We start from the raw sequence: 8933 nt of genomic DNA on the forward strand, positions 1-8933 counted from the left end.
TTTTCCCGTGGAAAAAGGGCAAAATCATAAATATATATTATTCTGACTTCCTTATCAATTATTTAAAACAAGTAAATTTAATATATCATCAATTTAGGTATAAACACTTTTCAATTTAATAAAACCCATCTCAATGTCCTTAATTAGTAAAGGTTTTCTGTCCGCGGACGGACAGCGAATTGAGCCAAAAAAGTTGCCTCCACCACGTAAAAGTTACAATGCGCATGCGCAGCCGTTTGGACTGAAGTTCATCGATTGAGATTAGCTATTTTTGCTCAGGCCCCCTGTGCAGGCCAGAAAAAAACTGTGCAGGTTGTCCACACTAACGTTCAATCATAACTGTACAGTCCAGCTGTGCAGTTATGACCGCGCAGGCATAACTGAACTTTAGTGGCGGGCTTAGCTTCCGTTTTTCCTATGGTTAAATCCGTGGTTTGAGTTTGCGACCGCCTGAGTGATCTCGGATTATCCTTTTTTATCTCTTTGATTTCTACCCTTTTGACAATGATAACCATCTGGTGTCCTTGATCTTTTCATTTACTGTGTAACCTTCTTTCCAACTGTATCTCATTTGTGCCCCGGCAATGCCTGAATAAACAGGAGAAGGCTCTTGGTACTGACCTTCTGCCTGTCATTTTCCTGTGGTATTCTCTTTTACAATGAAATCCCGCGCATCAACAGGAGCCACAAAGTCAATTAAAATCCCGTAACCATTAAAAAAAGTATATGAATATCTATATATTAAATACTTATAGATTTATGACGTTTCCTACTACACTTCTTTTAACTGCTATACGTATCGTTCGAGATCAAAAGCCTCCTAAGAATGGACTTTGAATCCCTCACAAAGTAAAAATAAAAAAGAAACGTAAATAGATTACGTCCACCCTACCTTGAATTCGTCTGCTTTCATAGTCATTTCCGAAGAGAGAGAGAGAGAGAGAGAGAGAAGAGAGAGAGAGAGACAGAGAGAGAGAGAGAGAGAGAGAGAGAGATAAAATACATGCCGTCATCGGATTGAAACGATTTTGTTAATAGCTTCAATATAAAACTGTAAGGACTGGAATTTTAAACTTTATTCTTTACACTTCCGTCCTCCTATATTTGGCCGAATGCTAGTCCATGTGAGATATGCGATAATCTTCTATCAATGCAAACACAGAACACCAACATATTATCAGGTTAAAGAAATTTTATGCATATCTCTAATTGCCTTTATCCTCTCTTGTGTTTGCTTTAAAAAAAGGGAAAAAATGCGAGTTTGTTCATTCTTCAACATCATAAGCATTATTCATCGTCACGATACCTTACAAGCTGAACATCTTTTAAGAACAAAGACATGGTATTGTGATATGTCCATAAACAATATCAATCATGACTTGATGAAAATGGACTAAAAGAAAAGTGATGGCAAGTTGATGAAGACTACCCTCAATAAAAATAGTTCACGTTGCCTCTTTATCAGATGAATCATGTAAAATATAAGTGTGCTGAATTTCACTGTGAAGCAAAATTTGACACCACATTAGAGTGTCAAAAATGTGTTGATTAAAGGCGAGAATCTCAATCAAATAATATGGGAAAATGGACCTATGTTGTCTCCATGCTCATAATGTTTTCGAGCTGACGGCAATTTTCAATTCAGTCAATCTCCAACTTTTCCAGAAAAAGCGAAGCCTGCTGCTGCCCTTTTGCAATAACCTTGGAACAAGACACTAATGTGGATTAAAGTCTTGTTCCACTGTGAAAATTTGCCTACTTATGATTTCCATTATTTATCTGACGAAGAGGTAATGTTATCTGTTTTCTATTGAAGGTACTTTTAATCAATTTGCCCTCAATTGTTATGTGGTATTGGTGATATTGTTTATGGATATAAGCATTTGATTAGGACTGAAAGGTATTGGCATTCATCATAATATCATGTATTTATTTTTTTTTAAATCAAATTATAAGGTACCAACCGAATGGAGTTTATAGGGAAAATTTCATTCAATCAGGACCCCAGAGCAATTGATTTTTAAAATCACGCCATTTATACTGAGGTGACCACTATTCAAGGTTCTCTCAAATACGCTTCAAATGATTGTAAAAAGGACTCGGAATATATTTGGAGGCTTCTTAACTTTCGGGGTAAAGCACATGGATCAGATACGAAGTTATTTCATGTGGGGGGGCGGGTTACATAATTTCCTGATGAAGAAACTACTCCAAAATTGCTGCTGGTTTCGAAGTCTCCATCAGTCGGTAGCAGAACTTTGAAAAATGGCTATCAGACAATATCCTTCAATGAAATATGCGAGGAAATGTAATGTTTTATTTCCACCCTCGCCAAAGCTGTTGCCAAACTTGTGACGCCCATGGATAACAAAATCATTGTCTGTGGTCGTTGTTCTAAGAGAGTCAGGCAAATTATATGGGACCATATCCTGTGCATAATCATAATGAACCTGCTCTTAAGCTTCCACGTGTTCATGGTTTATGTTCCATACTTTAATTCCAAGTCTATTCATATGAGAAGATTCGCACTTAGTACAAATGTAAGTCGTAAGGGATAACTGATCGTCTATTCATCTACTATCTATATATCTTTTCTATCTACCTACTACCTAAAACACGCAGCCTTATTAGTGGCCCAACACGAAATAAACTAGTAAATTGAACTATGACGCATATCTTTCATGCACAACGAATTCTCTCTGACAGTTAAAACCAGACATTTGTGGGTTAATGGTCCTTTTGTCACACCGTAAAGAGAAGCGTTATTTTCATAGGGCCTCAGTGGGAGTTCCTACAAGTTAAGTGGAGAGGATGTTTATTATATTTTCAGGAGCAAAGGACATTCGCGATGGACAAGTGACACTTCCGCATCGCGGCGTAGGTCAGTAAAAGCCCTTGCATTATGCTGCCTTGGACAACAGATACACTATACTTCCTGTATTTCTGCTGTTATGTAAATGCTCTTTCGAAAGGAACAGAGCTCATTGAAGAAATAAAATCGAAATGAAATTTACATGAGCGTTATAGGCCAATGACATCTGGTAATTACCGATATGCTGCAGTTACGTAAATGGAAACAAACTTGACATGGCTGCAAAAATACGGTCCGCAGCAATTGCCAGAATAAAGGTAGCATTTGTTGACATCAACCGAGATAGAAGCAATGGGACGTTGAAGAGGACAGACGAAAAGCCGTCATTAAATATCGATATCAGAGTTAGTAAATGCTGCAAAGTTTAACCAGCTTATTCCATTACCTTTGCACGAATGATTTCATTAACGTCAGTATCAATTAACAGTCTTATCTTATACTTATAATGAGACTTTTCTATTTGTGTGTGCAGTTCCTCATTGGACGAGTGGTTGCGTACCTGGCTATCAAATCTGGTACCTATGTTTTGATTCTGCCAATGCGGAACCAGAGGAATCTATTTCTGGTGATTATAGGTACATTCTCTACATAATAAGCTGAAGGTCCCGTTGTTAAATAAGCAATTGGTTTCCTAGCCATTCATTTGTGCACAATTCTGAACAGGTTAGGACTGTTGATCTCTCCGACACGTTAGAAGACATAATGTTTGAAGGATAAAGGTCTTCCTTGCAAAAAACCAACAAGGGAAAAGCTCGCTTCTGTATGTGGGTCCTAATTAGAAACATAGACTCTAATAAAGATGCGTCGTCAGTATCAGAATTCGGTTATCGAACCCTCGATGTACAGGAAGATCGGATTGACCGTATGAAGTCGGATGTCGATCGCCGACGAAAAGGTCGTCAGTCAACCTGTGACCTTCTTTTGTATCAACGACAGAACTGAATCCAGAGAATGCTACATCCCTGTTTGTCTTGGCTAAAGAATTCTTACGTTCGTTTGTGCGCTTATATGTTGTTTACTAGGCAGGCGGTCTCAGCCAGTGAGTTAGTATGTATAAACCCGCTTGACATTGCTGTAATTAATTAAAATTTAGAAATAAATCATCAAAGTTTATAATCTTGATTAATGTAAAGTTGGTCTGTCCAGTATAATTCGGCATTTACGTAAGTCAATATGTTTGAAGTAATTTCCCTAATCTGTTCTGTATCTTCCAAAATACAATAGAGCCATGATAAATATTCAACCAAGGCGTGATCCGACCTCCAGCTTACTCGAACCGCGTGCAAGATTTTCCTTCAAGCATAAATTGTAGACATTATATTCCTAACTTACAGTAAATGAGAACGTGCCAAAATATACAGTCAAATAAAGCCTTGTTTCACTAACAAAGATTAAAATAAATACGCCATATTTTATTAGAAATAATTGTTCTGTAATGTTTAACATGCAAATTATTTTTTTTCAAGTTTTGATTCCAATAAACAAATCGTAAAACTCCTATCCTGAAATTCCTGTATTTTTCTCGACGCGAAACACCTTTTACAGACCCTTTTAGGATCTTCCATAGACCCTTCCTAACACCTCCCTCCCACAACATCAACAACAAAGTAGCTTTTTGTGCTCTGCCACAGACCTCGCCTACCCCCTCCAACAACAACACAAAGTAGTTTGTTGGCTTACTCCCCGAGTAAGCAAAAATCTCTTTCTATATTGAGGTTCTACTCTCCCGTCCCAGTCAAAGAAAAATTGATTAATGCAAATGAGAAAAATTAGACATTTACTTTTATTATGCTCTTCATTATTTGAATCGCGATAAGATAAGGATTTCTAATGCTCTCTCTCTCTCTCTCTCTCTCTCTCTCTCTCTCTCTCTCTCTCTCTCTCTCTCTCTCTCTCTCTGTGTGTTCTTGTTGCAAATGTAATTTGCTTTCAAATTGAATCATTGTAGTTGAAGTTTGAAAGATGACTAAATTTTTAGTTTCTTTATTATTATTATTATTTTTTTTTGTGCTCTATCACAGTCCTCCAATCGACTGGGTGGTATTTATAATGTGGGGTTCCGGGTTGCATCCTGCCTCCTTAGGAGTCCATCACTTTTCTTACCATGTGTGCCGTTTCTAGGATCACACTTTTCTGCATGAGTCCTGGAGCTACTTCAGCCTCTAGTTTTTCTAGATTCCTTTTCAGGGATCTTGGGATCGTGCCTAGTGCTCCAATGATTATGGGTACGATTTCCACTGGCATATCCCATATCCTTCTTATTTCTATTTTCAGATCTTGATACTTATCCAATTTTTCCCTCTCTTTCTCTTCAACTCTGGTGTCCCATGGTATTGCGACATCAATGAGTGATACTTTCTTCTTGACTTTGTCGATCAACGTCACGTCTGGTCTGTTTGCACGTATCACCCTATCCGTTCTGATACCATAGTCCCAGAGGATCTTTGCCTGATCGTTTTCTATCACTCCCTCAGTTTGGTGCTCGTACCACTTATTACTGCAAGGTAGCTGATGTTTCTTGCACAGGTTCCAGTGGAGGGCTTTTGCCACTGAATCATGCCTCTTTTTGTACTGGTTCTGTGCAAGTGCCGGGCATTCGCTTGCTATGTGGTTTATGGTTTCATTTTTCGTATTGCACTTCCTACATATGGGAGAGATGTTATTTCTGTCTATCGTTCTTTGAACATATCTGGTTCTTAGGGCCTGATCTTGTGCCGCTGTTATCATTCCTTCAGTTTCCTTCTTTAGCTCTCCCCTCTGTAGCATTGCCATGTGTCATCGCTGGCTAGTTCTTTAGTCTGTCTCATGTATTGTCCGTGCATTGGTTTGTTGTGCCAGTCCTCTGTTCTGTCTGTCATTCTCCTGTCTCTATATTTCTGGGTCTTCGTCTACTTTTATTAGTCCTTCTTCCCATGCACTCTTTAGCCACTCGTCTTCACTGGTTTTCAGATATTGCCCCAGTGCTCTGTTCTCGATGTTGACACAGTCCTCTATACTTAGTAGTCCTCTCCCTCCTTCCTTTCGTGTTATGTATAGTCTGTCCGTATTTGCTCTTGGGTGTAGTGCTTTGTGTATTGTCATATGTTTCCTGGTTTTTTCTGATCTATGCTGCGGAGTTCTGCCTTCGTCCATTCCACTATTCCTGCGCTGTATCTGATTACTGGCACTGCCCATGTGTTTATGGCTTTTATCATATTTCCGGCGTTGAGTTTTGACTTGAGTATCGCCTTGAGTCTCTGCATATATTCTTTCCTGATCGTATCCTTCATCTCTTGGTGTTTTATATCCCCTACTTCCATTATTCCCAGGTATTTGTATCCTGTCTCATCTATGTGTTTGATGTTGCTCCCATCTGGTAGCTTTATCCCTTCAGTTCTCGTTACTTTGCCTTTTTGTATGTTGACTAAGGCGCATTTTTCTATTCCAAACTCCATCCTGATGTCCCCAGATACAATCCTTATAGTCTGGATTAGGGTATCTATTTCCTTGATGCTCTTACCATACAGCTTGATGTCGTCCATGAACATCAGATGGTTGATTCTGTTGCCTCTTTTCTTGCGTTGGTACCCGGCATCCATCTTCTGTAGTACTTTTGTCATGGGAATCATGGCTACTACGAAGAGTAGTGGGGACAGTGAGTCGCCTTGGAAGATCCCTCTCCTGATATTAACCTCTGCTAGTCTTATTCCAGAGCTTGTAAGTATTGTATTCCAGTTGCGCATTGTATTTTTGAGGAAGCTGATGGTGTTTTCCTCTGCCCCATATATTTTCAGGGATTCTATTAGCCATGTGTGTGGTATCATGTCGAAGGCTTTCTTATAGTCTATCCAGGCCATGCTTAGGTTGGTTTTCCTTCTCCTACTGTTCTTCATTACCATTTTGTCTATCAGGAGCTGGTCTTTTGTGCCCCTACACTTCCTTCTGCAGCCTTTCTGTTGGTGGGGGATGGTGTTTGTCTCCTCTAGGTAGTTTTATAGCCTTTCACTGATGATACCTGTTAGTAACTTCCACATTATTGTAGGCAGGTGATAGGCCTGTAGTTACTGGCTATATTTCCCTTACTCTTGTCTTTTTGTACCAAGGATGTTCTTCCTGTGGTCATCCATTTGGGTGCATGGTGATTTGAGATACAATGCTGGAGTTGTTCTGCCATTCGTGGGTGTAGGGCCTTGAAGTTTTTGAGCCAGTATCCATGGACTTCATCGGGACCTGGGGCTTTCCAGTTTGGCATTTTCTATAGTTGGTGTCTAACTGTGTCTGTCGTGATCTCTGTGAATCTTTGTTTTATTCTCCCTGTTTCTTCTTCCTTGACTTCCTGGAGCCATGCTGCATGTTTGTTGTGTGATACCGGATTGCTCCATACGTTTTCCCAGAGTCTCTTACTTGGTTCGGCTTCAGGAATTTCTGGGCGGTTGTCTTCCCCTCTTAGTTGGCTGTATAGTCTTTTCTGGTTGGTTCCGAATAGTTTGTTCTGTTGGTATCCCTTATTCCTGTTCATGTACCGTTGGATCTTATGTGCTTTGGCCTTAAGCCTCTGTTTTACATCTTCTATTGTGTTGTTTAGTCCCCTCTCTTGTACTTTGTATTTCTCGTTGAGTTCCTCCCTTGTTTTCTTGCTTCTTAGCCTTTTTTCTGCCATTTCTTTCAGTTTACTCAAGTCAGATCTCATCACCATGATTTGCTTTTCCAGGCGCCTTTTCCAAGGAGGTTGCTGTTTTGGTTTCTGTTGGGTTGGTTGTGCTGGTGGTGTTTGTGTTCGAATCCCCATCAGTTCTGCTACTAATCTTGCTCCTGCATATGTCAAGGTATTTGTTTCTGTGATACTGGTGGTGTGTATTATGCCCATTATTTCATTGACCTCACTTGTTTTCTCCCTTAATTTCTTGGTGTTGTAGGCTTTCATGGAGGGGATCTTTGTTCTCTCTGTATCTGGCTCCATCCATTGTCTAATCTTTTCTACCCATTCCGTCCTCTCTGTTACTTCGTCGGTGTTTCTTCGTGTTATTATTATTATTATTATTATTATTATTATTATTATTATTATTATTATTATTATTATTATATGCCCAAAGTAAGTAAAGTCTTATGAAACAATAGCAGCCTATGATGTAAATACAATAAATGCATTGCAACAACTGCAGTTTTTGCACAACAGGTGAGCCATCATTATCTGTGATCTCTAGGTTTAGCCGAACATTGACTCCTACACTATACGTAAGTGATATTGCTCCTCTTGCTCAAATTGCTTATTTTTTGACGGAATATTACTGCTAATGTTTTTCTTTTGTGTGGAAAAAGTAACGAAAAATTACCACTTGGACGAGAACGTTTCCTTTGGAATATTGATGTGGATTCTGAAATGAGCCGAATTGAGTGGTAACTCATTAGTGCAGGGAATCACTTCTTTATCACTTTTTCAGTACTGAGTTTTACGTAAATTAATTGAAGTTATTTCTTTTTTTTCTTAAAAGGGTAAAACACTCTGGAAAGAAAGAAATATATTCATGGGAAAATGGGGAATAAGCTGAGCATGTTATCGGAATTAAGATATTGGTTTGTATGAGTAATAGAGGAAAAATCAATAAGGAGCTAACTAATTAGCTTCTTTCATTTCATCTAAACTTAAGAAATATATAAAGATATCTCTTCTTTTTATGGTATATAAGTCATAGAATCTCATTTATGTCTTCAGAAAGATCTAAAGAGAGAGAGAGAGAGAGAGAGAGAGAGAGAGAGAGAGTGAAAACTGCATATAACGACAGCTGAACACAAAGCAGAAAGAAATCATAAGAGGCAATTTAAAAATAAATTGTTTTTATCACTACTTACCTCGAAGGAACAGCTATTCTTAGCCGAACAAGGAGTGATCCGACTTCCAGCTTACTCGAGGCTCGTGCTAAAATCTCTGATCAAATAGCAAGTTATTTCACCAACGAAAATTAAAACAAATACGTCATATTTTATTAGACATAATTCTTCTGCACTGTTTAACATGCACATTATTTATTTTTTCATATTTTCATTCTAATAAATAAATAAAAATAATTTCTATCCTAGAATC

This window comes from Macrobrachium nipponense, chromosome 2 (assembly GCF_015104395.2).
Source record: "Macrobrachium nipponense isolate FS-2020 chromosome 2, ASM1510439v2, whole genome shotgun sequence".
NCBI lineage: Eukaryota > Metazoa > Arthropoda > Malacostraca > Decapoda > Palaemonidae > Macrobrachium > Macrobrachium nipponense.